At 44.5% G+C, this 27991-nt stretch overlaps 1 long non-coding RNA gene across 1 annotated transcript in view; it reads left to right on the top strand.

Annotated features, from left to right (window-relative positions):
* Nucleotides 1-21460, top strand: part of LOC311434253 — a 44868-nt gene extending 23408 nt beyond the window's left edge. Inside the window, exons 2-3 of the long non-coding RNA XR_014691342.1 lie at nt 8746-8815; nt 20941-21460. This is a non-coding gene — a long non-coding RNA (uncharacterized lncRNA). The remainder of the gene's footprint in view (nt 1-8745; nt 8816-20940) is intronic.
* Nucleotides 21461-27991: the final 6531 nt, after the last annotated feature.

Below are 27991 nucleotides of genomic sequence, written 5' to 3'. Positions count from 1 at the left end.
TGTTCCTTTAAGAAGTGTGAGGCACAGTGAGATACTGTAAGGTTTCATTCCTCTTGATGGGGTCTTTGCTGTAAGCGTTGTTATTCTGATCAGCTTTGACATCGTATAAAATAGCACTTATTCTCCAAGTAATCCGAGAAGCTCTTCAGAATTCATGAGGTTTAAGTCCAAATAATTACATTTATTGATCTCTACTATGTGAAGAAAATTTCCAATTTATTGCAGACTTGTTTGGTGTTAGACCTCAAATTAGGCCATGTCAGGATTTTCTTTTTCTGTCTCTATTTTTAATGCTTTATTTTATTTATTTATTTATTTATTTATTTATTTTGGGTCTGAGATTGTTCATTTGATAGCAAAAGATTTCAAAAGTGTTGTCACTGAGCAGGGAAATTAACCAAGGTGCTTGGTGCTGTCAGCAAGCCCTGGGCCAGGGCAGCCCCTGCAGCGGTGCAAGAAAGGGGTTTAGGTCCTGCAGTGCAAAGCCCTAAAGCTCTGCTCCCAACCTTGTTGCAGGAGGCTGGGTGCTGACTGCTTTGATCCCTGGAGAATAAAATGGGGCTAGCACTTCCTCCAGTCTGGTGGGGGTAAAGCTCAAGCCCTTGGAGATCCTCAAATGTATCCTCTGCCCAGAGACTTCTTTAGGAAAAGGAGGCCCCAGTTCCCTCTGGTCATGCCAGAGATAAAGGAGAATCATCAGTATGGCTTAGTGGTAAGTAGAAGATCCATCCATGCCATGTCCCCACCTGGATTAATTCCCAGTGGTACCAGACCTTAATCAATCTTTGTGGGTCTGCGGCTTCAGTAAACTACAAGTGGACTAAAGGTGGGCACAGGTAGTCCTCAGCCCCATGTACCCGCTGTTAAAGGACTCCACAACCCCAGTGAGGGAGAGGAAGACTCAGCATCTGAAAAGCAGACGTAGTCTGCTAGATCACGCAAGGTGTGCTTCAGTCACCTGGAGTGTCCCTCTCACCTGGTGAGGGATAGGGCATGCTTAGGAAGGCAAACTGTAGATGGTGCTGAAGAGAAGCATGCTGAACAGAGTTTGCTGGCTTGGAAGTTCAGAAGCCAAAGCTGATGACAACAAAAGCCGTGACAAAAGTCACAGGGATGTCTTAGTGTACACTGCTCTGTGTATCGACTTGCTGGTGGCAGAACTGAGGACTGCTCAGCTGGGTGCTCGCAGTCTCTCTTGCTGCTGGGCTCCACACCAAGACTGTGGACAGGAGGCTTGACAGGCATTCCCCACGCTGGGGCTGCTGCTGTGGCCTGGCCACAGCCATGGGAAGACCATCCCAGTGCCCTGGGGCCATGCAGATCTCCTGTTTTTGTCTTCAGTAGGACAGCACAGGCTTTTCTGGGGTTGGAAGGGATTCAGCCAGACAGGAAGGGGATGCTTTTGTTGGGAATGAGGGGCTGTTGGCAACAGCTTAATAAATGATGCCTTTCCCCAAATAAGTTGTTAAATTTAGATCTCAGTTTGATAAGGCAATCTTCACATATTCTTTCAGGGCACATGTATTATTTAAAAAAACATTTATAAAGGATTAATGCCCCACTGACACAAATCCCTATCATTTCTGGTGCCAAGAGCCAAAACAGTTGAGCTTTTTCTAAGAAACCCTTTTCATCTGTGTGTTTATCTCCAAATCTGGCACTGGGAAAAGTGCTAGAATGACAATCTTTTATTTATCTACAGGAGTCCTTTGTTTATCCAGTAAACAGGGACAACACAAGCAGCAGTAATGCTATCTCTGCCCGTGATCAGCCTATCCTTTATGTTTCGCATATAGTTATTAAGTTTATGCAGAGTACCTCAAAGCTTTTGATAAATTTATGCTTTTTTCTCTCTTCTTTTGCCATACAGTGGTTGCCTGTACCTCTGGTGTCTTGGTTAGGTATCTGCGAATTGTAAAATGCATCAGCCTTTTGCAAAGCATTTGTGTATCTGCAGGAGTTAACTGCTGGAGGGCTGATGTGGATGGAGCTGTTATTATTCTGCCTTGGCTGATAGCTGTACAAGAGGGAGCACCAACACTGACTTGCTCTGCCGCCCCTGTCGCATTAAGGGGTGTAGCTGATTAACCGTTACGGGCCCGGTCAGATTCAGGATACTGAACCAGTCGGACATTCACCAAAAACACATTAACCGTCTGGGGGTCCAGTCAGACATTCACCATCAACGCATTAATGGCCTGGGGGTCTGTTCAGACATTCACCAAAAACGTATTAACCATCTGGGGGTCCGTTCGGACATTCACCAAAAATGCATTAACCGCCTGGGGGTCTGGTTAGATTCAGAACACTGAACTATCACGGATAATCACTCTCACCCTCGTTGCACTCAATGAGAGTTATCACAATGCAATCAAGTATGGTTTATTACAGCAACAGATAATCAGGTTCTTTTGGATTGCCGGCGATAGTGACTGTCTGCAAAAGCAAGTTAGTATGCATAAAATACACAGGTGTTATAGGTGTTGTAGGTGTTACAGATGTTACAGGTGTTATAGATGTTTATAGATGTTACAGATGTTACAGAGGTTATAGGTGTTGCAGGTGTTACAGATGTTACAGGTGTTTACAGGTGTCACAGGTGTGCAGCCTAGAAATAAACGCGTTAAAAGGATCAAAGACTCTATAGAGATTTATAAGCAAGTATTCAGATCTCACCCAAAGGCGTCCCAATGGGGGGGGAAGAGAGGCTCAGCCCGTCGACTGATCCCAGGAGTCAGGAGGTCCTAAGGATGTTGTCCTCAGGATGGTATCTCCCCTGACGGTGGTATCTTCCCTAACATCCCCTTTCTCTTGGGCCAATTTATATTATTTTCTATCTTTTAGGTGGAGCTTGAGTGGCTCTAGTCAAGCATATCTTAGTTATGATTGGTGTAAAGTTTTCCCGTCTCCGTTTAAAGTAATAGGCTCCGAGGAATTCAGAGCGCATGCTCAGTGAGGGGTGGTCGCGCCTTGGAGGCGAGTAGCTTTTAGGATGGAGGTGTGTTTTGGTATTATAATGATATTATAATGAGCAAAAAGTACACTAGGGTACAGCATTTGTCAAAACATGACAGGTCTTTGGCTTAGGGTGGCAAAAAGTGCAGCTTTGTGCACAAGAACAATCGAGGTCCCATCTGATTACAGAGCCTAGCCGTGGTGTCTCCACTCCACTCTATGCTCCGTGCTGTTCCTTAGAGCTAGCACACCAAGTTTCCCCAGCGCAATAGCATCTAAGGCTGGGAGCCTAGGGAACGCTCAGATAAAGCAGTTATGCCCTACCCTGAAAGCCTCTTCAATGCTGTACCTTTTCCTTAAAAATGTGAATGTTAGTTTTATTTTCCTAGTTACTTCAGGCATTTACACCACAGCCCCGCAGCGGGCTCCTGGTGGCTGTCCCCTCCACACTGACATCTTCAAAGCTGTGGGGCAGCCACGGGTTTTGCTGCTCCTTTAGCTGGAGCAGGCAGCATTTCTAAGTAGGGCTCAGTTTTGGCATCCTTACTTTATAGAAGGGCTGGCCGAAGTCAGCAAGCTTTTGTGAGGAGCACCCACTCCTACCAGGAGAGAAGCAAGATGCTTGTATGGTGCCTTAAATATTGCTGCTCTTCTGGCACGCTTCTGGAGGACAGACTCATGTCAAAAGCACCATCTGCAGGTGTTCAGGGCCAGCAACAACCTTGCTAGGGAGCTGGGAGAGTGATGGGGAGCGGGCACCCCTTCTTGCCCCATCTGAGCACCCCTTGTGTAGCCATTTCACTGCCATTGGGGTGCACTGGGGGCTCCTTTCCCTGGGGGCTGCTAGATGGTGCTCTTCCCTGTGTCACTTTGTTAGTCAGAGGGGGAAATCACAGCAGAGATGAGCAGGAGGTGCTAAGAGAGAGTGTGTGCCTGTGGTGTCCCTCTCCCACGGGAGAGCATCTGCACCTAGGGAGGGTGAGAGCCCTCACGCTGCTCACTGGGCTCTACCTCAGCTGCTGGCTGGACTCCTTATGCTGGAGGAAGCCAGGAAGGTGGGAAGGTTTCTCTTGTCCATCAATATCACAGGAAGCAGCCAGTCATTAACAAGCAAGGTTTCACTGGCACCTAAGATCTTTGCAAATTATTGTTGTGGGCTGCTCCTCTCCTGCCCTTTCCTTTCTCTGCGCACCTTCCCGCCAGCCTTTGATTCAATAAATCAAAGCTTAGTGCCAAATCTTGTTAAATTCCAACTCCCCCGTTATTCCCTCTCTGACCTTTGGGAGATGAAAGTTTGGAAATGTGTTTAATAATGAGGGTTGTGATATGTGAGTAAAAGACACGAGAAATGTAAACTAGGACAATGATCAAAGACGATGCATTAGCTCTGATGAGGAACTATATTGTTGCTAATAGGGTGACCAAACCAATACAGAATGGTGGCAAAAAATATCTACCACGTGGCTGCCAGAAAGTCTCAGCTGGGTTTCGAGGAAGCTGAGGAGAGCATGTCATGGAGAAGGACCTGTGACATCTGCACTTCTCGTCCTTGGTGGCAGGGCTGGGTAATCTCAGCTCTTGAGGCACGTGAAGGACGGAATGTACAGAGATGGTGAAAGATACCAGTTAAGCTTTCATGAAAAATACTGGAAGTATTACTCTTATTTTTTCCTTAATTAAGAAAAGTGAATAACAATATTTATTTTAAATTTCATGTTTGACTGCCATCTTTGAAAATTAATGATACCAGGTTTTTAGTTCCAACTGTTTGAAATGTCTCTTTCCTGTTCGTCTGCTCATTTCATTTCCATCATCCCTTTTTTCTTCCCCCTCAGCTGGGTGAAGGGAAAATAATAGGGGATTGATTCTAATCCTCCACTGAGGTCTACATCAGAGATGATGAAAGAATGCGTATCTTTAAATGTATTATTTATTTATTTCCAGGCACCAAAAATGGTGAAAAAAGCCAATTTCTTAGAGTTATCATTCAAAAATAGAAAAAAGAAATGTTGACTGACTTGAATGCATGTGGTGACAACTTTTAATGCTGGGGGTTAGGCAATGCTTGGGAATCTGCAGATGATGCCATGCCCAAGGGAGGTGCTGACAGGGTGACACCAGGGTTTGACACCCTTTGGCCTGGCTAGCCAGCGGCCCTGTGGCTGCCCCATGGCACTGGTCTTTAGACGTGTTTCTCCCTTATTGTAGAGGACATTGGCCACTTTCTCTTTCCCTGGGCTTTGTGATTTTGACCCTTCAGTGCCTAGAGTGGTCCACAAGCCCAACACTTGTCTCCTGTTGGAGCATGATGCACACCACAAAACACCTCACCAGACCTGCAGGGAGCACCCACTGCTTTGCAAACAAGAAGGTGGCAATGGAAGGGAGGGGCATTATTTTTGTCCTTTGTGATGGACTCACCCTTAACAAAGGATTTCCCAGTTTTCAAATCCAGTTTCCTTCCAAATCCAAGTTTCCCTCATTTTATTTTATTTTATTTTATTTTATTTTATTTTATTTTATTTTATTTTATTTTATTTTATTTTATTTTATTTTATTTTATTTTATTTTATTTTATTTTATTTTAATTTTTTAACCAAATAATGCTGTGCCCTTCACCATCAGCCCATCAACTTTGGGGCCACTTCCTTAGCCTTTGTCTTTAATGTTGCTGTCTTCTACATTTCTTCTCTTAGTATCCTCAGGTACACTGACCTGAATACAAGACAACAGCCCAGCCCCACTGAAGTGGAGTAGCACAGAAAAAATTCCTTATGGTTTTGGAGATGACACTCGGTAACAGTTGCAAAAATGAGACTGTGTTCATCTTGAGTTTGTATTTCACTGTAGTTTCAAATATATACCTTTGACTTACCAGTTATTCCCTGTCTGAAGGCTCAGCATTTGCTTTCTTCTTTCCTAGTTTAATATTTTATTGAAGGATTTATTGAATTATGGCTTGTTGATTTCATACCATTTCTCCAATTTATTGAGATCATTTCGAATTCAGGTCCTGTTCTACAAATGTCCTCTTACCTTGGATTGATCTGCAGATTTTGTAATTCATGCTGTCTTCCGTTACTCAAGTTACTGTAAAAACCTGGAACAGAGCCAGGAGGAGGACAGATTCTTCCAGGATTCACAAGAAATCTTACACCAATAGTTCTTCACTAGTGGCTTTTTTTTTTTTTTTTTTTTTTCTTACCTAATTGCAGTTATAGGCAATTTCATGTAGGCCAGTGACTTCCACATTATCATCTTTGAATTGCTGATGAGCTGCAAAGCCATAGTACATGCCCTGCACTTGATCCAAGGAAGCACTCCTCCTTCCTATTAAAAGTAAATCCAGACAGTGTTTGCAAGAGAATTTACGACCAGTTATGATCAAGGACCCCAAAAGCCAAAGTACTGCAAAACTAGCGCTGTACTGACTTAATTTGCTCATGGCCATGTGGGACAATATTGAAAGCGGTGCTAAAACATATTTCTACCACTTCTTCCTTACCCACAAAGCTAGTTACCTTGTCAAAGAAGAAAATTAGTTTGCTCAGAAAAGAACAACTGATTCAATGTTCATTTTGTTGAAATGAATAACTGAAATGATTTTTTTTCTTGATAAATTCATTATGTTGAGTTTTTTTTTTTTTTTTTTTTTTTTTTTTTTTTTTATCCACTTGTTTTCCTTTGGGTTTTTATATATTGATCAAGTAATAGTTTGTTCTAGTATTTTTTCCAGGGAGAGTTAACTAGTATGTGTTTTTCCATGTTTTCCTTTTGCCTTATTTTAAATAAAGATATTATATTTGCCCTTCTTGAATCTTCTGGGATCACTGTTATATCATGAATTTCAGGTATAATTTCTGAACGGATCAGAGATTTCTATAGCGGGTACCTTCAGTGTCTGAGGGTGGATTTCAGAAGGCACTGATAATTTGACCATATCTCATTTATCTCAAGATTTTGTTCTTTCTGTGCTCTGGCTTGTGTTTCTGTCTCCTTGTTGGAATTAATTTTTGAAGTATGTTATGAAGTCTGAAGCAGAGATGGATGAGGCTACTGCATCCTTCTCTATATCAGCCTCTGTTTCCACTTTTTCTATTAAATAATAGACTGCATGTTCTCTTTTCTTCTGCCTCTGCTGATACCTTAGCACTTTTATTGTGGTCTGATGTCCATTACTAATTGTAATTAATTCTGTGCTTTATCCATTCTGATTTTTATGCCTCTATTATTCTTTTACGCTGGTCCTTAGCTATGTGGTCTAGTTTTCGCTTTTGCTGTAATTTCTTTTTGATTTTCAGGTCCCTAAAGAGCTCTTGATGCAGCTCTAATGGTCACTTATTCTGCTTCCCATCTTTCTAGCACAATAGGATAGGTTACCATTGTGCTTTAACATGGTCTTTCTCAGTAACTGCCAATTTTCTTCTGCTCCTCCATGCAGAAATTCCCTTCTCTGGAGACCTCTTCTGCCGTGTTGCTGAGTTTGTTGGAGTGTGGGAGGGAGAACCTGCATTTCCTTTGGGCTCCTGCTAATTCTGCCCAGCTCCCGAAGACCAGAGGGTGCCAACATTTCTGAATTATTTGCACCCAAATGACTTTCCAGCTGGGATTTTTAACTACTAGCTACCTGCTGACTGCAATCAAGCCTAGAGGAGCTGCTCCACCAGCACCTTCCTTCACTGTTTGAAACAAGTCCCCAGAACATTTAAGCAACCTGGCATGCTGCCTGTCTCTGTTCTACTCCTTTTCTAATGTTTCTAGTTACATTGCCAGCTGCAGTTCTGCCCTTTTACTGCATTTGTTAATTTCTAAATGCAAAAAGGCCAAGCTTCAGGTTTTCCTTGTTGGGATGGGGTGCAGCAGGACTCTCTCTTTGTCTCATCCTTAGTTTTGTCCTTCCTGCACTAGAGGAAACTCACTGATTGCCTTCCTTCCTTCCTTCCTTCCTTCCTTCCTTCCTTCCTTCCTTCCTTCCTTCCTTCCTTCCTTCCTTCCTTCCTTCCTTCCTTCCTTCCTTCCTTCCTTCCTTCCTTCCTTCCTTCCTTCCTTCCTCCCTCCCTCCCTCCCTCCCTCCCTCCCTCCCTCCCTCCCTCCCTCCCTCCCTCCCTCCCTCCCTCCCTCCCTCCCTTCCTTCCTTCCTTCCTTCCTTCCTTCCTTCCTTCCTTCCTTCCTTCCACACTCCTCCACCTGTTTTCACCCTGGCCAGTCCGTACCTTCCCACCCCAGCACCCCTGCTGTGACCACCACCAGTGATGTGTTGTCACTACCATTCTTCCTCCCTATAGCTCGTGCTCCCGAACACGTAGGGACCACAGATCACACGCACGTGGGAAGGTCAGACTGCGGGATGTACTTTTGTTTCTTTGCATCTGTGGATGCACCCTTCCTGCAGCTGTCTGTGTGAGTCTGGGAGCAGAATTGGGTCCTGTAGGTAGCTAAAGGGCAATGAATGAGTCAAAACTATCAACTGTTTTTCACACACGATCTATAAAACCTCAACATTGGAGTGTCTGCCATGAAATTTATTGTTTCCCAATAAACTAAAAATGCTTCGGTTTACAAAACAACCACTTACTTTTTTATTTTTCCTTCTCCTCTTCTGGAAATTGTCCAGTATTTGTTTACAATAACTCCCTTAAAACTTAAAGAAAATTACATTTCTCAGGAAAAATGTGTATTTTTCTGTAAAATGGCTTTGATATAAAGTACTTAGCCAGCTCTATAATCTAGTGACTTCCCTTGGATAAGTACAATTTACCCCTCTTCTTTTTCTTTACCTTCTCTCACCAGCTATTCCAGAAGGTGCCTGGACCCATCTTACAGGTCCTGTGATGCTACCAGCTGCATTCTAAAAAGCCAGGTAAATATGTTTGCCCTTTTCATTCTCAGATCAATTGTATCCCTACTTCTATGAATACAAGCAATTATTTTTCTGAGGGTGGGAGGAAGGAACTAAGAAAAGGAGAAACCAATATCCATACTCAAAGTACTGCTAAGCGGAGCATTACTTTCTTCTCTCCTTGTCTCTGCCTTCCTGATGCATATCCAGGAGAGGTTTAAACAGGGTGGAGGAAATCAATCCAGTGGGGTGGGAGATGGAGCAGTACAATCCTGTTCCCTACAGGACTGTGTGATGCATTTAGGTTTGCCAGGCAGTCCTGCTGCTGAGCTACCTGTGTCTGCTGAGCTGGCAGTGCAGGTGTCCCAGTACTGCCACGTCGCTGTCAGGGCCGTGACCAGGAGGCATGGAAAAGGTGAAGAAAGTGTTCATTATTTTTCATTTTTACTGTAGGTGTAACTTCTTCCTACCTTCGTGAGGTCTCACTTTGGGGTCTGGTGATTACCTGGGAGTGATGGTGGATAGTCGGCTGAATATGAGCCAGCAGTGTGCTCAGGTGGCCAAGAAGGCCAACGGCATCCTGGCTTGTATCAGGAACAGCGTGACCAGCAGGGCTAGGGAGGTGATCGTCCCCCTGTACTCAGCTCTGGTGAGGCCGCACCTCGAGTAGTGTGTTCAGTTTTGGGCCCCTCGCTACAAGAAGGACATCAAGGTGCTTGAGCGGGTGCAGAGAAGGGCGACGAAGCTGGTGAGGGGCCTGGAGAACAAGTCCTACGAGGAGCGGCTGAGGGAGCTGGGCTTGTTCAGCCTGGAGAAGAGGAGGCTCAGGGGTGACCTTATCGCTCTTTTTAGGTACCTCAAGGGAGGCTGTAGCGAGGTGGGGGTTGGCCTGTTCTCCCACGTGCCTGGTGACAGGACGAGGGGGAATGGGTTTAAGTTGAGCCAGGGGAGTTTTAGGTTAGATGTTAGGAAGAACTTCTTCACTGAAAGGGTTGTGAGGCACTGGAACAGGCTGCCCAGGGAAGTGGTGGAGTCACCATCCCTGGAAGTCTTCAAAAGACGTTTAGATGTAGAGCTTAGGGATATGGTTTAGTGGAGGGCTGTTAGTGTTAGGTTGGAGGTTGGACTCGATGACCTTGAGGTCTCTTCCAACCTAGAAAATTCTGTGATTCTGTGATTCTGTGATTAGCTCTGATCTGGTCAATACGAGTTTGCAATTTTCTCCACCAGTGACATCTCCTTGATGCCTCCAAGAGTTACTGGCCACGGGGTCAGCTCTCTGCTGAGCTGCCCACTGAGAGCTTTGTGTTTCCTCCGTCTGAAAATTAAACATTTGGATGCTGGTAGCTGTTCTGCTGGCAGTTCCTGTTAATGATGAAGAATTACCTATTATGCCAGTGTTGGGCGGCTTTGACAATTCCATTACATATTACTAATAGCACTATTAATGTATGGCAGCTTATCCTCGGCGTTTGTGCGCGTGTGTGCATGCATATTTGTGTGGCCGTGTGCGGATGCCCCAGGGAGCCTGGGCCACAGACAACAGATCTGCTGGCAGAATGCAGCAGCCACTGTGGCCACTTCTCCCTTCCTCCCTCGGGGACACCAGGCTGGAGGGCAGTGCCTGGGTTTGCCTCCCCCAGGAGCAGAAGTGAGCTGAAGCTGACTGCTGGGAAGGATGCCGATCCCTAGTGCTGTGGCATCCTCTGCTGCATGGTCTGTCTGTGACTTGGGAAGCTAATTCCTGTTGCCTGCTGTTGCTTAGTCCTTCTTCAGCTCTGCTCCCCTTCTCTCCTGGTCTTTACTTTGATCTTCAGCTGAACGATTTGACTTCTGGAACCTGCCTACATGCTAGACCTCCTCTTGGGCAAAGTGGTGGTACAGGGCTGGCCAAGTCATGGATGATGGAACTGCTTTGCTCTTCCAGCTCCTCAGCAGCAACCTAGCTTATAGGATTAAAAAAATAAAACAAAATTCTTTTGGTGCTATCACAGCATAATGGATGTTGATGTGATGTGCATGTGACTAACGCAAAATTGACCCCCATTTCAAGGTTCCCTGTAGATTGCACACATACAGCCTGAGAGAAGGGGGGATAAGCAGGACTGCAAGTCAGAACAGTTGGGTTTTGTGTCTCATTGTTCCCACAGGGAATGCAGGGACATAATTAACCTCCTCCAGGCTGCCCTGCTGGTCTCCTGCAGCAAGGAGGGACAGGGCAGCTGCTGCTGAGCAGGCGAGGTATCAGCCGTGCAGAGAAGGCAGGGTGGCTGCTTTGGTTTATTCAACTACAGCAAAGAGAGAGCTGGCAGGGCTGCCCTCAGGGCTCTGGCACTTGCTGGGGTCATCATAGCCCTGCAGAGGCAAGGGCACAGCTCTTGCTTGCCCTCCTGTCTTTCTCCACATCCCTCTCCCCTGCCTGGTGCCGTGCTGGCAGCAGGGGAGCCATGCCAACCCACTAGTCCTGGCCTGGCCTTTGCTCTGAACGTCGGGCAGCCAGAACAGGATGAGAATCTCACCCTCTTTTCCCCCAGGGTTTGTCTCATAATGAAATACAAGGGAAGAAGTTTATGAAGCTTCTGAAAAAAAAACCACAACCCTCCCTCTCTTGTCTTTAACTTCCCACTGTTTTGATCCTAGACCATCTGCAGGAGAAATATGTTTAGATATAGCTTGTGCATCAGTGCAGGTGAATTTTTCTGTGCCTTGAAAAATGGGACAATACCTTCCTACAGATATTGATTGTCATTCCACATCTATGCTGTCCTCCTAACTTCAGATCAATTTGTACTTTACCAAGTGGTTTGATGTCATCTTATGGCAGAACGCTAACTTTTCCCCTTTAAGGCTATTTATCTTTGTCCCTTTGTAAGGTCAGGGAAAATCACTGTACTCTGGCCCCCCAAAAGTAATTCATCTAGTGGAGGAAAAGATGAGGCAGTATTATGTCTGGCAGCCTTTTTAAACAAGTCCTCAGAAACATCAAGAAAAACCTGATAGGCTTGGGCAGGGAGGGGGGAATTGAGGATGTTACAGGAGCAAGTCTGAAAGCAATCAAGGGAAAGCTCAGAGTTTATATTCTGGAAATGTCCCCTCTTCTTGAATCTATTTGCAGACATCTTTCACTGTTACTGAGGGGGAAAAAATTAATAATAATCCAAGCAGGCTCCCGAGCGAAGGATGGCCATGAGTCTGAATTGGAAGGATAATTTATCTCCCCCGCCACTTTGAAGCCTTTTAGCCTGGGGGGGATCCCTTGTCTAATGAAATTAATTGAGTGCGTCTGCAGCCTGGGTACTCCATCTGAATTCCAGTTTCCCCCTTGCTTCGAAGTTGCCAGGTATCTGCTCACCTCCAAAGTGACCGAAGTGAATGCATCGTGTGTCAGAGCTGCTCCTTCTCATGCAAATCACAGCCCAGGTAGTGAGTGGTTCCTGGCTCTGCTGCTGCCTGGCCATGCTCTCCCTAAGCTCCATGCACAGAAGGCAGCCAAATGTTAGAAAAAGTTAGAGAATAAATTCTGTCCCAGGCTATTTTTAAATGCAAATGTCACAGGGAACTTCTAAACAGCAGATTGCTGGAGGGAGGAGAGCGTCACTGGGAAAGGTTTGCTCTATTTTCATCCTTTCCTTACACTGTTTACCTTGGTGCTAGCTAATGGCAGTCATCAGGGGTGTCCGCAAGAGCAAACTGGTCAAAACAGTGAAGAAATCAGAAGATAGAGCAGTCCCAATTAAATATAGATAAAATGGGAAATGATGGAGCCAGTGTTTAACTGAGCAAGAGGAAATGGGGGAGATAGGTGACCGGCTGTATAAGTTACCAAAGAAGGGTGTTATTTCTTCCTTTTCCTCCCGCTACAGCTCCAAAAGAATGCCAGTTATTTGAATATGCTTACATTTCTTTTTATTTTATCTTATTATTATTTTCTGCAGCCTTCTTTTACCTTCCCCCACCAAGCTGCATTCAATTTCTCTGCTTTCCCTTCAGAGCGGATTATCTGATTTTATACAGATTTAGTTGTACACGGCTCTGAGATCGCGTGAAAGTGCCAGCAATATGACAGTGGTTTGCGTAGGCATGAATGCAGTATTATGTGGATAGCCAGCAGCCTGGCTTCGTCTTGAATAGATGCAGATTTGTTATGTATAGATGTGTGCTTATTTGCTGAATACTTATGCCCTCTCAGCTCCGGGAGCTTCCAGGAGGCAGTTGTGTTTGCGTGACAATCTTGTTCCCAGGGAAGAATAAAGTGCTTGTGCAGAAGCTTTGGCCCTTAGGCTGTCAGATGAGGGAGGTTTTTCTTCTTGTCATGTAGGTTGCACCAAAATCAGGACTGAGCAAACCAAACTCTGAGCAGCAGAAGGATGATATTTTTCTTGGTATTGTTTTATTTCTTTCTGCCTTAAACGGACTTCTAGCCAGTATGTGCCCCTCCATCAGTGAAAAACAAGGCAATATCGGTATCAGGCACGTCTTATCTTCAGTGGGAGCTTGAGGCACTTTGTTTCTTACGGTGAGATGGTGAGGTGAGTGTCTGGGTCCGCACGTGCCCTCCTTCTTCCAAGGCCTGAGGGTGTGCAGTCCTACCTTGTTCACTCCCGGGGCAGCCCTTGCTGCTCTGCTGTGCCTCAGCCATTCCATATGGATGTGTGGCTCCATCCAGGCACAAAAATGTAGAGATCTCCTACTGCTGGGTCATTTCTTTGCCTTGATGCTGGAGGGTGCCCTGTGGCTTGGCCACGTCCCTCAGGGCAGATCCTCAGAGACCATCAGTGTCCTTTGAAAGGGGTGGTACAGGGGGATGCTGCCATGGCAGGGCTTGACAGACCAGTAACCTTGAATGCAAAGATTGATGGTAAGAAAACAAATGTTTCCTTCTGAGGTAGCTCAGGAGTTCATTTCTCTGGGCTTGAATTTAAGCCCTGTCAGTTGTACAGGCATGTGGTCATTCCAGGCTAGGCCCAAAGCTCATTAAGTCTCATTGTAGTGCTTCAGGTTTCAGACATCGCTTTTTCATTTAATAAATCTTTCCTCACCTGTCACTCCCAGCCCCGTCCCCATCCCAACAGGCACCACTTCTGGGAGCAATTAAACCATAGCTCCTTTCCCGTGCCCGCATCCTGCAGGGTTCACGTGCGTGAGCACAGCGCGGCTCTGTAGGGATTCCCACTCAGCCTGCCCTACGCTGCTGGGGCAAGGGGCCATCAGCTGTGGGGGCTGTTAGGCAGGTTTTGTTTTTCACCTCACCAACACTTGCCTTGACTGAAGCTTTACATTTGCCAAAGGTCCAGGAAAATGTGACAGCCCTTATGAAAAAAACAAAAAACAAAAACAAAAAACCTCTCCCACTTTTCTTTTTTTCTGTTAAAATATAAATAAGAGAAAATGATGCAATGTTTTCTCATTATATGCACTCCTGTTTAAAGCAAACATATTCTTCCCCAGTCAATGTCTAAGCAGAAAAAGGCCACAGAGAACTGGCTTTCATGGCAGACATAAAAGGTGTGCTGGTGCCCTCTGTAAGTAGAGACAACGTTTGATCTGTCTGGATCTACTCTGCAACGAGTGAGACAGCTTAATGGCAAAAGACTCTGCCATCCCAGAGAGCTTCTAGCTTCTATCCTGAGCAAGCTCACCTCAGCTCCAGGAAAAAATTGCAGTGCCCTCTTACGGAGCATCTGGGAAGGAGGTGGTGATCTGCCCTCTTGCTGCAGGGATGTGAGGACAGGGTTGGGAAGTGGAGTGGAGGACACCTCATGGGCCCTGCTGCCCCATGGCAGAGGAAGCTGTGGGACGTGTCCAGCAGGAGGCAGCCGATTGCCACAGGGGCTGGAAGTGGGGAGGCAAGAGAGCAAGCGGCCCTGAATGGGCTCGTTCTTCAAGTCATATAACTCTTCCTGTGGCAAAAAAACCATAGAAGTAGCAAGGAAAAAATAATCAGAAGTGCCCACCACAGCCACCATGCATATTGCTGTTGTCTGAAGCCTTCTGCCTGTTTATTTCTTTCCACTTTCCAAGCAGAAAATAGATCTGGGGAGATGTTACTTGCTCATGCAATAGCATCCCGATGGTCTGGTGTTACCTTGTGCTTGAAGGGAGCGAGAACAGGAGCCTTATCAGTCTTTCAGTGTTTTGCCTTCCCCTTCTCACTCCTGTTGTCACACACACCCCTCCAGGGGCTGACCACAGGGAGGGGATCAGAGCTCGCTGCAGGTTGTGCAGGGCTGTAGCTGGCTGGCTGCACGTGCAGAGCACAGGCTCTGCAGGCAGGGCACCCTGAGCAGCATACAGTGGCACGTGAGTAAGAGGGAACAGTAATGATTAAAGCTCTGCCATTTATAGACTGAGAAATCAGAACTCAAAACTAACGGCAGCTTCTGAGACTTCCAGTACAGCTCTTTGGAAAGAGAGTTTTAGGAGCCAAGCAGCTTATTCTCCCAGGGACAGTGTGGGCTTGCTTGTGCATCCCTGCAAGTATCGATACCAGACCTTGCACCTCCTGCCTGTGACACACATCTTCAGAGCTTAGCCAGGAGGATAAACCCATCCTCTCTTCCCTTCTTTTTCACCTGTGGCAGAGGACTAATTGCTCTATTTAAGGACATGGTTTACAATTGATCTTAGGATGGGTAAACATAGTTCAGTATCTGGGGAAGGATGCTCCTTTGTCCTTGCTGAATGCAATATAGCAGTGAGGTGATGTAGGAATGGCAGGGGAAGTATCCTTTTTTTTTTTTTTTTTTTTCCTGGAGACCTCACTTCAGCTACCCTGGCACACAGCAAACAAGTACAATCTGACACAGTGGGGAATTCAGCCTGTGAGGTGGAGAGGGTGCTGAGGAGTTTTGGGTTTGGCAACGAGCCCTGCACACCACCAGCTGAAGAGCGTCAGCAGAACTGAAAGGGAATATTTGTGGGGTTTGCTGTTCGCACACTGCTAGGAGTCCTGCTCCCATAAGCAAAATCTCTGAAAATTAATTCTGGCAGAAGTGTATTTCTCCCTGGGAAATGGGATGAAGGCTGACTTAGCATGGGAGGTCTGATGGAGCCTGTCCAATACCTGAAACCAAAAGTAGCATTTCAGGAAAAAAGCTTTAGAAAGAGGCTTGTGGAACTCAAACTTCCTGTAGCAGAGGTGAAGTTTAGCCGAACACTTCTCCAACTCTGTTCGTGGCTGTTGATGATCTTGCCTGCTCACATACATGTAGCCCATCCGCTTCTGCAGCTCTTTGTTTCACATCCAAATTTTAGAAGCTAGAGCTGAATATGAGGGACACAGCCCCTCAGTAGCTACAAATGACGTAGCATCTTGAAGTCAGACCTAATGTTGCTGGTTTATGCTGCTGGTTTATACCACCACCCCACGTGACAGATGGAAGGGAGTCATCCTCTACATGACACTCTGAGAGAGCAACATGGGATGACGAGGACCTCTCCCTCTCTTCTCCCTCAGCACCTCTTCATCAGGTCTGTCAAGAGGAGGAGCATTTTTCCTCATAAGCAAGATGTTCCCAGTGGCCCACACCTATATAAATCCCCTCTGGGTGGCTGCAGTGAGCAGTCCTTCAAGCTATTTGGGAACACCAGAAGGGAGGCGTTCATCTAGCTGTCATTTAGAGCTGACGTTTCACTGTTAATTTCTGCAGAAGCATCCAGAGTTTAAGGAAAAGTTGCCTTAGCTAAACAGTAAGCCAAGAGCTGAGATCTGTGAACCTTGCTGCCTGCAGTCCCCCTGCTCCTTGCTCAGCAGTGGGACGGTCCCATCGAGTCCCCATCATGCCCACCCCATGGAGCCAGCAGAAAACTGTGCCACAGCTGCTGGCAGCCACTGCATTCGGGAGAGAGACATCTCACAGCAAATGATGATGAGACAGGGTCAGGGCATGCACCATTTTTGTAATGTCTCTTGGTACTTTCCAGCTTTCCAGCAGCCAGGAAAACAAATTGCCGCTGGGTACAGCAAAGGTCAGGGTTGCCATCAGCTAAGCGAAATCACTGGCTGTAATAGCCCCATCGACATTTCCCTCTGCAGCAGCTGCTGTCAGCACAAGGTGCTGTCATTAGCTGTGGGCTGGGCTTTTGTGGGAGCATTTTCTATTTCATTTCAGTGAGAGGCACTTCTCAGCTGTCATGTTCTTGGTGAGCTGGTACCCATGGTGCAGTGAGGACAGAGAAACGGATGCTCAGAACAATAATATTCATTATGGGGAGGTGCTGGGAGCAGCCAGTTGGGCCACAGCTCGCAGGGCGGCTGGAGGAGAGCCCAGCTGGTCCCAAGAGTGGTGAACAGCTCTACAGTTGTTCACCATTCCACCCTGATTCCACCCTGATTCCACCTTTGGCACTAGCCAGAGGAGTTAGCATCACAGAGTTTGCATCCATGTTGTTTCTTCTCTCCTGGGAAGCTGACTCATTACGTACCCCAATGCTTCTTTCTTCCCATTTTGCCCTTTTCCCGTCTCTGCCTGTTGCTGTCATGGTTTGGTCAGCATGGACTGTGCAGCTCTGTATGAGCAGCTGAATTCAGTGGTAGGATTCCTCAACCTTCAGCAGAGGCAGGTTCCCCCCCTTGGCCTTTGGAAGACCACTGGCTGTGGTGATTTATTTTAAGAATAAAATTTTCCTCCTCATGCCTGTGATGTCACCAAAATATCGACCTAAAGGTATGTAGATATGGGCCATGGCACAGCTGGAGCTGGATGATGGGCTGTAGAGACCATGCTGCTCCCTGGGGCTCCCAGCATGGTCACAGGGAGCCACCTGCTTTTCATCCCCTGAGAGATAGTCAGGAGGATCACTTCTGAAATGGGGATGTGGGAAACAAACAATTCCACATTTTCCCTTGATAGCTGGGCTTTGTTAAATGACTTAATTACTCCACCTGGAGTCAAGCAGCCTGGAGTGTTTTTTTTGGTACCAAGCACCATGCAGTGACTTGCATCAGTGCTAAACATAAGCCAGGTACTGCTGCTCTGAGCTGGTAGCTTGTTGCCTGGTTTAAACAACCCCACAAAGTGCAGGGCTGGCCTTAGTCCCCCAAGTCCCTGTCACTTTTGAAAGTGGCCATCTGTGGGTACAGGCTGGGTGACTGCCAAGCTGTGATATACCCTGTGCAATGAGATCTTTTTTACCTTTTACATGGTGTTTGAGAAAACATGCTTGTACTGTTATTACTAAGTCTGGGATGCCTTTAATGCCAAATAAAAATTTCTTACCTAATAAAACAGCCCAATGAGTTGCAATTGTGTATTTAGCATTTAACTGAAGCACGGCATCCAAAAAATCTTATTTGCTTTTCTCCCTGCATCATCCTCCCTCCTTCCGTGACATACTCCTTTACCTGCCCTTGCTGCTGTGCTCTCTTTCAAGTCATTTCTTCTGATCTCTCTGCTGACTAATTAGAGAAACAGCCCTGAGAGGCACCATGGCTCTTAGCTACGCATTACAGCTGTGTAAATTCGCTTTGACGTTCAGACAGCCTCGATTTCTCCCTGCCTGCAACAGGAGTCAGTGAGCTGGAGAAGGGGAAATTGTTTGCATTACACAGCCACGGCAGCGAACCAGCATGTGCCTTGTGCCGTGATGGGAAGCGCTTTGTGGTTTGACTTGGTGGCTGGAGCAGTTGTAGTCTGGGTAGGCACCAGCAGGCAGGGAAGCTGAGTGCTGGCTTTGGAAAAGGTGGTCCTGGAGTGTGTGTGGGTTACAGACCTGTGCCTGTGTCTTGCAGCCCCGTGAGACTGGAATGCTTTGCTGGGAGAAGGGCCAAGCCGTGCATGAGCTGGCTCAACCAGCAGCCATCTGAACTGAAAATGCAGAGCCCCTGGCTGAGGGCAAGAGGGGATGATGGTAATTGCGTGTAATCACCTTCACTTAAGTGCATCTCTTTGGTCTGTCTTATTTGATGTATGATCATAATTGCCCCATTTGGATGTAGGAACTATGAAACTGCTTCTTAACTATGGTCATAACTCACCTGTCATTAGAAACCTCATGAAGACAGCATTACCTCTATGTCTGCAGATAAAAGCTATGCACACACGTATGTATGCTTGTACACAATCGTACCCATGATAAGAGAATATTAGCAGACTTACAAAAGCGTCCAGTCAAAATGGAAGCAATGCTGGAATTAAACCTGCCCAGACAACTTCCTCTGGTTGTCTGTGCACCTTTAATCGCATCACCTCATGTCCTATGATCCCTTTCAGGCTTCTGGATAGACAGTGTCCATTTAATGAGCAGCTGTGCAATGTTTTGCTTTACCATCACTGCTGAAGACAGATCCTCTTTCCTTATTATTGGGAGCTAATCAAACCCTACTCTGAAGACAGAATGAATCATTTCCAATTTTTTTTGTTTGTTTTGTTTTTCTTTTTTTCAACAGTGTCTGCTACCGATGTAACCAAACACTTCTCTCTGTAATTTGTCTTCAGATGATGTGATGAATTGAACTGGGGTGCTATTTTCCACTCTTTGGAGCAGGAGACCTGAGTAATTCATAGAATCATACAATCATTTGTGTCGGAAGGGACCTTAAGTATCAACTATATCCAACCTCCTGCTCTCAGATAATGTACCAAGGAGACAGGAAATATCCACATGCGTATAGACTACTTTAAGTTTCAGTGCAGTGCCCTTTCGTGCTTGCAATCACTGTTTTCATTCTCTACAAATCTTCGACTTTTTTTTTTTTTTCCAAAAAAAAAAAAAAAGAGAGAAAAAAAAAAGAGACAAACTCACACAAAAATCTTGGATGAAAAGGGAAAATGAAGGAGCATAAGAGACCTTATGCAAAATCCTTACTGAGTTGAAAAAAATCAAATTAAATTAACAAGCTAGGGACTGTTTTATAATTGTGCATAACAGGTTGCATGAGCACCTTCATTTCTAACGTTTTTTGTCTTTTGCATGTGTGAATTTGAAGCCATAAGAATGTTCTTTGCAAATGGGTATGCACATATGCATGCAAGTATGTGTGCCATTTCCTAAGTTTAAAAACAAAGTAGCTGAAAACAAGATTTCCATCATGTAGCAATACAGTACTGCATATGAACCACCACAAGGCTTGGGGCATTTCACTTGCACAGCATGCACATCTGCCCCCTGAGTCAATGCAGTGTCTGACAAGAGAAGCAGCTTGTCATTGTCAGCTTAAATTCTCTGTAGGGGAAGGAGAGACACCCAGTTTGCTAACATACATGTGTTCTCAGATCCTTCCTTGCATCACAGCACCAGTGGCAGTATGAGCTCCTCTTCAAGGTTCTCAAGGCCAGGTGTTCTGCTGGGAGCAACCACTTCTAACTCTTCTGCTGGTGAAAGACAGAAATTTTTATATCCTCTTAGTCTGCCATGTCAGCAAAAGGGAGAGCAAGCAAGAAAAAAAAAAAAGGAAAGAAAATACATGAGAGTGGGAGCTTTCTAAGTGCAGCTGAATGTGGCAAGGGATCTGTGATTTGAACTTCTTTATTCTCCATGTGGGGTTTGCATCGTATTTTTCAAAAGCACACAGTGTTGGAGGTTTGATTTAAATAATGTTATTGCTGGCTGGAATGTTCATTTTATATGGAGAAGAGTTTTATTAAACTCCACTGGTGACCAGATGTCCCAGGGCACATTGACACATTTGTGAACTGATTAATCAAATATACATGGGAAAACATACAGCGACCCCTAAAGAAAACTGTACCTGAAGCTGATGTATTATACTAGGAATTGACTTGACAAGGTGTTTTTGTTTAACCTGTGTTTCATAATATTTGACAGTGAGCCAGTGAATCCACTGAATCACAAGTTATATTGTGAGGGGAGTCTGAAACCCCATGATCCCACATCTGCTTTTTGTCCTTCCTAGAGAATGGGGAGAGGGCCTTGCATTTTGGTGAAAATGTTCGGGGATATTCAGCAATGAAGTGTTTATGAGTAGGTTTTTCAAATCATTTTATCTGTTCATGTAGTAAAGCAGAAGTTGTCAGACCTTGTCAGGACTACGTTATGATTAATGCTCTAAGTGGTTTTCATGGGTATGAGAGGTTTTCAAGGGAAGAGTAGAAACCTCACAGAGGATGAATCTGGAATCACTTTTCTTCCTTTCACCTGTAGTCCCCTTTGCACGTCTCCGTTATTAATCACTGTTATATTCACAGGTTGGAGGCTGCTCTGGGTTCCATGGAGAAATAATGGCAACTGGAGCTAAAAATCCAGTTATGGATACAGAGAGACCAGAAGAAGTGCAAAAAGAGTGATGGAGAACAAGGCTACAAGGTGTGGTACTTCTTGGTAGTGTTGCCTTTCCTGGGACCATCCTGTGGCTCCAACAGGAATGTTGGCTATCTTCCAGGGGGTATCGCTGAAGGAGCATGTTTGAACCAAGAATATGGCCGCTACTTGAAGGACATACATGCAGAGGTGGGGAAACAAGGACAGGAGACAGCTGAGAGAAGTGTCTAAGTCACTGAGATGGTATTACAAGTGCGAGAAAGATTGTGAGGAAGGGGCTGAGAGAGGACATGGCAGGAGGTTTGAGCAGAGATGTGAACAGGGCATGAAGTGTGAAATGTTTAGCTACTTGTATCTTGAATTCATTATGGAAATTGATGTTGCCTAAGGAGATGAAGACAGCATCATTTGATGTCAAGGGGTTTGCTGCATTGTATTAAATAAATCATCTCCCTATTTTACTATGAGTTTTCAGGTGATTTTTTTTCTTTTTTTCTTTTTTTCTTTTTTTCCCTGAGGTGACCCAAGGTAACTTTAAGAGTCTACTTGTGAATAGCTGATTCTGTTGCAACAGACTAGGCTTTGTCTTCCTGTTTACTCCATCTTCACTCTCTTTCAGCTCTTTAAGATTTAAATTATTGCCTGGTTTGTGAATCTCATTATTTGTCCTCTGTTTCTTGGAGACATGCTTATTGTGAAAAGTAAAACTGCAAGGAAAGTTTATTTTGAGAGAGTTGCCACAAGCCCCCAGGAACCATTCAGCATTTTGCACAGAGACTTTGCCTCCACGGGAAGTCATCTTCTGGCTGCTCTACAAGTACTCTGGACAAACACGAAGAAGAAGAGCACTACTCTGCTACTGGTAATGAATAGGGTGTCATGGAACCAAAGAGTCTTGAATCTCAATAGGAATGTCAGGTTTGCTCATTTTCAGCTAGAAGATTTTGGAGTTTTGCTTCGGATTTGAGTCTTGAATGGGTTTTGCAGTAGCTGCCTCCTGTATCCTAGATTTGACAAAACCAGTGAACTGTAATTTTGAGAAAGTCCATTGAGCTATTCTGGATGCACCTAAGGGAAAGAAAGGAAATATTATATTTTTATGCCCATATTTCAGTTGATTTCCACCTCTTCAAAATACTAGCACTTGAAATAAAATCTTAGGTAAAACTTACCTGCAGGTAAATTGCCCTTTTTGAAACAAAGCATGATAAAACAGTCAGAGGTCAAAAAATCAGAGAAAAAGGAGGAGACTATGGGGGAACTTCTGGGGGAAACGTCCCTAGTGTTTCCTTCAATCTTATATATAATCAACAGTGATGCTGAGTTATGGGGAGAAGAATCTTTGTTTTATGTTGCTAGTAATAACCACTGGATATACATATGAAAATACAGGTGATCACTGCAAATTTGAAGCAGTGTTGGTCTTATTTTCAAATTTATTTTGAAATATATATTTTTTTTTCTATAAGCTGTTTCTCTCCAGCTTAGCTCTGAAATATACATTTTGGAAGGTTTTGTATTGGATGCCTATCTCAGCTTGAACAGAACTCATTAATCTTCTGTAGCACTGAACTGAAAGGATTAATGAAAACCTCTCTTCTGGATTTTCAGTTATTTTGCTCCTTCACTTTTATTTGTAATTTCCAGTTTGAATTAATAGTAATAAAACCCTTGGAACTCACCACCTGCCACCTAATTAATTAATGATAATTTTCCAGGAACTGAGTAGCTCCAAGGTTTAAGTTTTAAATCACTGGTGAGCTTATTGGGAATCTTCTGATCAGCAGGGTGCCTCTCCAAGCCAGAGCTGGTGGAGACATGCCATTACATGAGAGCCACTGCCATCCTTATAAATGAAATCAAGCAAGAATTAAGGTCTGATCTACTCAGGTCGTAACAATAAGCTTGAAAGACTGATGCAGCTGTTTGTTAATTCTTGCAGTTCAGAAAGGAGATAAAAAGAGACTAGGATTTATTCAGGAGTCTCATTGTTTTTACAATTCATTTTGTGATTTCTGGGTATTTAACTTCTGATTTTTGAGTTCCTCAAACTTGCAACCTTAAGTTTTATTCAACACTTTGGTCATGGTGCTCTTCCAATCCAGGCTGCCCATGTCCTGTGCAAAAGGACATCAGGCAAAGCAAAAAGGAATGGGAGATCTCAGTCCAGGTCTTAACCACAAGGTATCCATTTATATCTTTCAACCCAGAAACTTCAGGAAGTTTGTGTTCACACTGCAAAGGCAACAATGTCTGCTTACTTACAGGACAGGAGAAAAAAAAAAAAAAAGAAAAAGAAAGGAAGATGGACACCTCACCTACAAATTATCTCATCTCTGAAACAAACTCAAGAGTGATAATTTGATTTACACCACTTGAGAAGCCTGGTTTTGGCCCTCACTGCAGTTGGTGCAACTCTTTTTAATTTGCACCGAGCAAAGAAATTCTATAAAAAAGGTGGTTATTAAACCTGGTGTTTCAGGAAGGCTGGCTTTTCCACCTGATAATTGCACCTATGTATTTTCAAAAGTGGCATACTTCAAGGCTAAACACTGCCTATGATTTCACAAAGGCTTGTATTACGGTGGCAGCTTTGTGTGCAAACATTTGCAGTTAATTGCAGGAAATCCGAGCGTAGTGTCAAGGCTAAAGAACCAGGTACAAGTGATTTACACTTCAAAGATTTCCCAATAAACATCAATTCAAACATTTTACTCTTGATTCCGCTATCACTTATAGAGGTGTAAACGAGGAGTAATTTTATTGAAGGCATGAATGCCAACATGACACAATGCAAGCTCCCAAAAGATGTCTTTGCTTTAGCAGAAGCCTTTCTGGAAGTCTTTGTGATTGGAAATAAACCATATCACTTAGTACCTAACACTGAGACCTCTCCCAGTGTGTTTGTACTTATTTGATGACATCCCTTCACACAAATGTGGTTTATAGAGGGACTCCGACAGAGCCCATATGTATGACTGGGATAATGATTTTTGAATCAGGTGTGAGAATACCGACTTTCTCTGTAAAAGGCTTGATGGGGAAAACATCAAGGGACTGTTCAGTGTTCTCGTTATTAATTTAAGCAAAGGTTCTTGTCAGCTGAAGTGAAAACAGAACTGAACAGGAAATGTAAAATGAAATGTAAAATATTCTCTTAAAATGAAAGCCATCTCTAAACCATGGGGACTTCATGATGTTGGGTGTTCACATTTTAAAGCTCTTACATATATCTCCACAAGCTGCAAAGCATTAACCTTAATGTGTAAATTCTGATCTACAACCTGCTGCAGCAATGTCAGTACTGGGGCATGGCAGTGGTGTAAGGGGTGGGGAGGCAGATCCACATTGTCTTGAAGGGGATGCTTCAGCTGATCAAACCCTTCAGAGTTCCCAGCTAGGAGTGATTCTGCTTTCCGATCTTCCAGTGGATTTGGACGGATTATCAGCGCACAATTTATTTGCAGGTTGCTGTTCTCTGTTGTGTTAGAAGCTGCCTTTGACCCTCCTGTGTGCATAGATGGCTGTCCTCTGTGAAATTGATATCTTGGTGCAGGATATTATTATCTGACCTTGTCATTTAACGTTCAGGGAAGACATCTGCGGGTGAGGTTTTCTTCTTAAGGTCAGAAGGAGAGTCCTGGACAATGTATGCATGAGCTAGTTTTTCCGTACTTGACTGGTAAACACAGTTATTTTATTTACAAATACAATAATTCAGTGAGCTTGACATTTATTTTAGGATGCTTCTTGAGAGACAACATTTGCAGGTGCCTCAGAAGAATGAGGTGTTTGGGGAGAGATTTTGAATGGACTTAAAAACTGCATACGATGATTAAACAAATTTGACGCATGCACAGGCACAGTATTTACATTTATAGACTATGTGATATTTACTTGATTGCAACTGTGCCTGAATAAAGAAGACAGGGAAATTCTGATCTTCCCTACTTAATAGGCATTATCTTACCACTGCCTAGTGCTCGTGCAACAAAATGGGAGTCTAGAGGCAGGAATAAATCCCTCTTTATTATATAATTCAATCAATTTAATCCGATGGATAGTTCAGCTGATGAGCCTTCTGCTGCGTGCTGTTGAAAGGCCTGGATATCACAAGTGATTAGCGGTGTGTAAGATCAAAACATTTTGGAAAGATGTCAGGCCAATATTTTTTTTCTGAATTACACCTCTGTCATTTTCTCTGAGTGTTTCGGTGACAGCAGATCACCTAGCACTGCCTCGTGTGTCACTGAAATATCTTGTATTTTCTTTGAGATACAACCTCGTTGCTCATGAGTTGTGGGGGCGGGGGTGTCAGTGGAGAGGTTGGGCACAGCAGAGAAATGCTTTGGAAACATCATGAGGATGCTGTAGCTTTTTTTACCCCTCAAATTACCTGTGACACTTCATTTAAAACTTGAGGTGCTGTAACAGACGGAAACTCTTGCTATGGTAGAGGTGATAAATATGCAGGACAATCTTGGTGACAGGAATATTTTTGAGGTTAATCTCAGGAACTGGAGAGCTGTGGGCAGGGTGGAGAGGCAGGGATACCCTGGGGACCTCTGATCTTCCTAGTGTGGGCTTTCATACCCGTGTGCATTCCTGCCATGAAACAGAGTCCTCCTGAGGCACCACCAGGATTATCTGGGCCTCTGCTTCTTGTTGCTCAGCTGTCACAGAGGTGATCCTACTAGAGTTATGAACCTAAGGAGGTGCAGGGTGAGTCCATGAATAATGGTCCTCCAAGGGGGCTGTGGAGCTGAGGGCTGACTGCAAGGGATGACAGCCCACAAAGCATGATAGGGGGAGGAACAGATGCCTGAGGAGATGACTGGAGACTGCAGTGGCACCGATGCTGCCATATGACAGGTGTGATAGGAAAAAGAAGCTGTGACTGGCTGAGTATTGAATTTCACTTTTTTATTAATATTACATATAACTCTGAGATTATTTTCAAACCATGAGTTGATTAATTATATTCTCTTCCTACATAAATTTTCCCCTGTAATTTCAAAGAAAAATGTTATCCTTGGTTCTTCCTCTTAAAAAGTGCCACTGCATAAAGCTCTTTGTGCAAATTGGCTGTGGCAGTTGCATTTTAAAGCAGATGTATGATTCTTACACACATGTACAGAAAAATTGTCAGTCAGTGTGAATGGCTGCAATCTGATTTACCGTACCGAGTCTCTGGTCTCCAGCTATTAAATTGCCTCTGAAGACTTCAGGCCAACAGGTTTTCTTTTCAAGCTTTTCATTAAAATTCCCATCTTCCCAGGTTCCTGCAAGCCCTGCTTTCTCCCCAGGGATACACTCAGTGGTGAATGACACTACTCTTTTACTGCTAAGTAGAATATGAGCAAGATGGAGACTCATCCTGCCAAACCAGGGCACTTCAGAGAGCCCTCGTTCAATGCACTGGTCAAGTCCTCCATCTGCCCATCACTTTCCCAACCTTTAATGTTGCTTGTGAGGAAATGACATTATACTGGATAAAAAGCTTTCAGGACAGAAGGTTCTTCTTTCACTTCCCTGTGAAGCAAGAGGCACTCTTTCTGCTCTGATAACTAAAAGTATATATGCTACTGCACATGCAGACTTGTTGCTGTTGCTGTTTGTAGTGCAAAACCTGATTTTGGATTACTGCAACATCTTGTGTTCTGGTGATGAAGCAGAGCAAAGCCTGCCAGTCCATTTATTGTGGAGTAAGAACATGTTGGGTTGAAGCGAATTTTTATACATGAGCAAACACGGGACTGGATGCCAGGCATACCTGTGCCCTGTTACTGACTCCTCAGAAGGTCCTGAGAAAGTCATCAAGTCTACATCTGCTCCTCCCCTCTGTACATATGGAGGCTGCACCACTTCTGTCCCTAACCGGGGAGTGGTGTGAGCTAATTAATAAATATTTGTAAAGTGCTTTGAAGATGAAGCCTGCTACATCTTATAATTACCTGATACAGGCCAGATCCCAGAGGAGTGCTCCAGATGGCTGGTGCTCCATCGGTCACCCCTGCTGCTGCTGCGGCTGGTACGGGGAGTGATCCTCTGCTCCACTGGTGTGGCAGATGGGGAGCCCCAGGGGGATGCACGTGGCATTTTCTTGGAAGTGAGATTTTACTTTTCTAAATGAAAATAATTTTGTTATCTCTGCGAAACTGGATGTTTGAAGTCTGTCCATTTCCCTTTGATCTGCACTGCCTTGCTTTCTTCATTTGCAGACAGACCACTGGGCTGAAAGGAGCACAGGAGAGGGGGCAGGTGGAAGGAAAGGGGCACTGCCTATCCCAGCCCTGTTTATCCTGTGATAGAGGTCTTATGGAGAAGCTGATCTCCTCAGCTACCTTGTTGCAAAAAGCCAGGAGGGATTTCTGGGTTATTTCACTTGCCTTTTTAACTTTAACAACATCAGTTGTGTAGCATTTAAAATGGAATAAAAACCTGTGGATGCAGAATATATCGTGTACAATACAACAAATTGCCTGAGCACGTGGAGCCTGGCTCAAGTTTCTTTCTGGCTTCCGTATTATTTATTCTGCCATACCAAGACTCCTCACCACAACTGCAATTGCTGTAGCAATACTCTTGTTTATTTATTTATTTACCTATTGCTTTAGCTTTTAAATCTATCTCTTAGTGAGCTATCTGTGATGCCCAGAAGGAAAAGAATCAGGTTGTATAAAATCCGAGGGACTGCATTCTGTGATCAATGTGTTTCATAAGAAAGGTATTCAGGAAACTCGGGCAGAAAAGTTGGGAAAGGATTCTGAGAAAAGCCTAGGGGATGATTAGAGAAAACATCCCCTCTGGGAGGTTAATCTGTTGGGTTTTCCAAGACAGAAGGTTAAAGCGTGGCTTGAACAGTCTGATCATGGCAGTCATTTAATTTTCAGGCTCTGCAGTACAGATGTGCACAGAGGTGTCTTTCTGAGAGCTGAGGTGAACCACACTGGAGAAGGGCCAATTTCTCATCCTGAC

This window comes from Aythya ferina (assembly GCF_964211825.1).
Source record: "Aythya ferina genome assembly, chromosome: 3".
NCBI classification, from domain to species: domain Eukaryota; kingdom Metazoa; phylum Chordata; class Aves; order Anseriformes; family Anatidae; genus Aythya; species Aythya ferina.
This window is presented reverse-complemented; position numbering and strand designations above follow the sequence as displayed.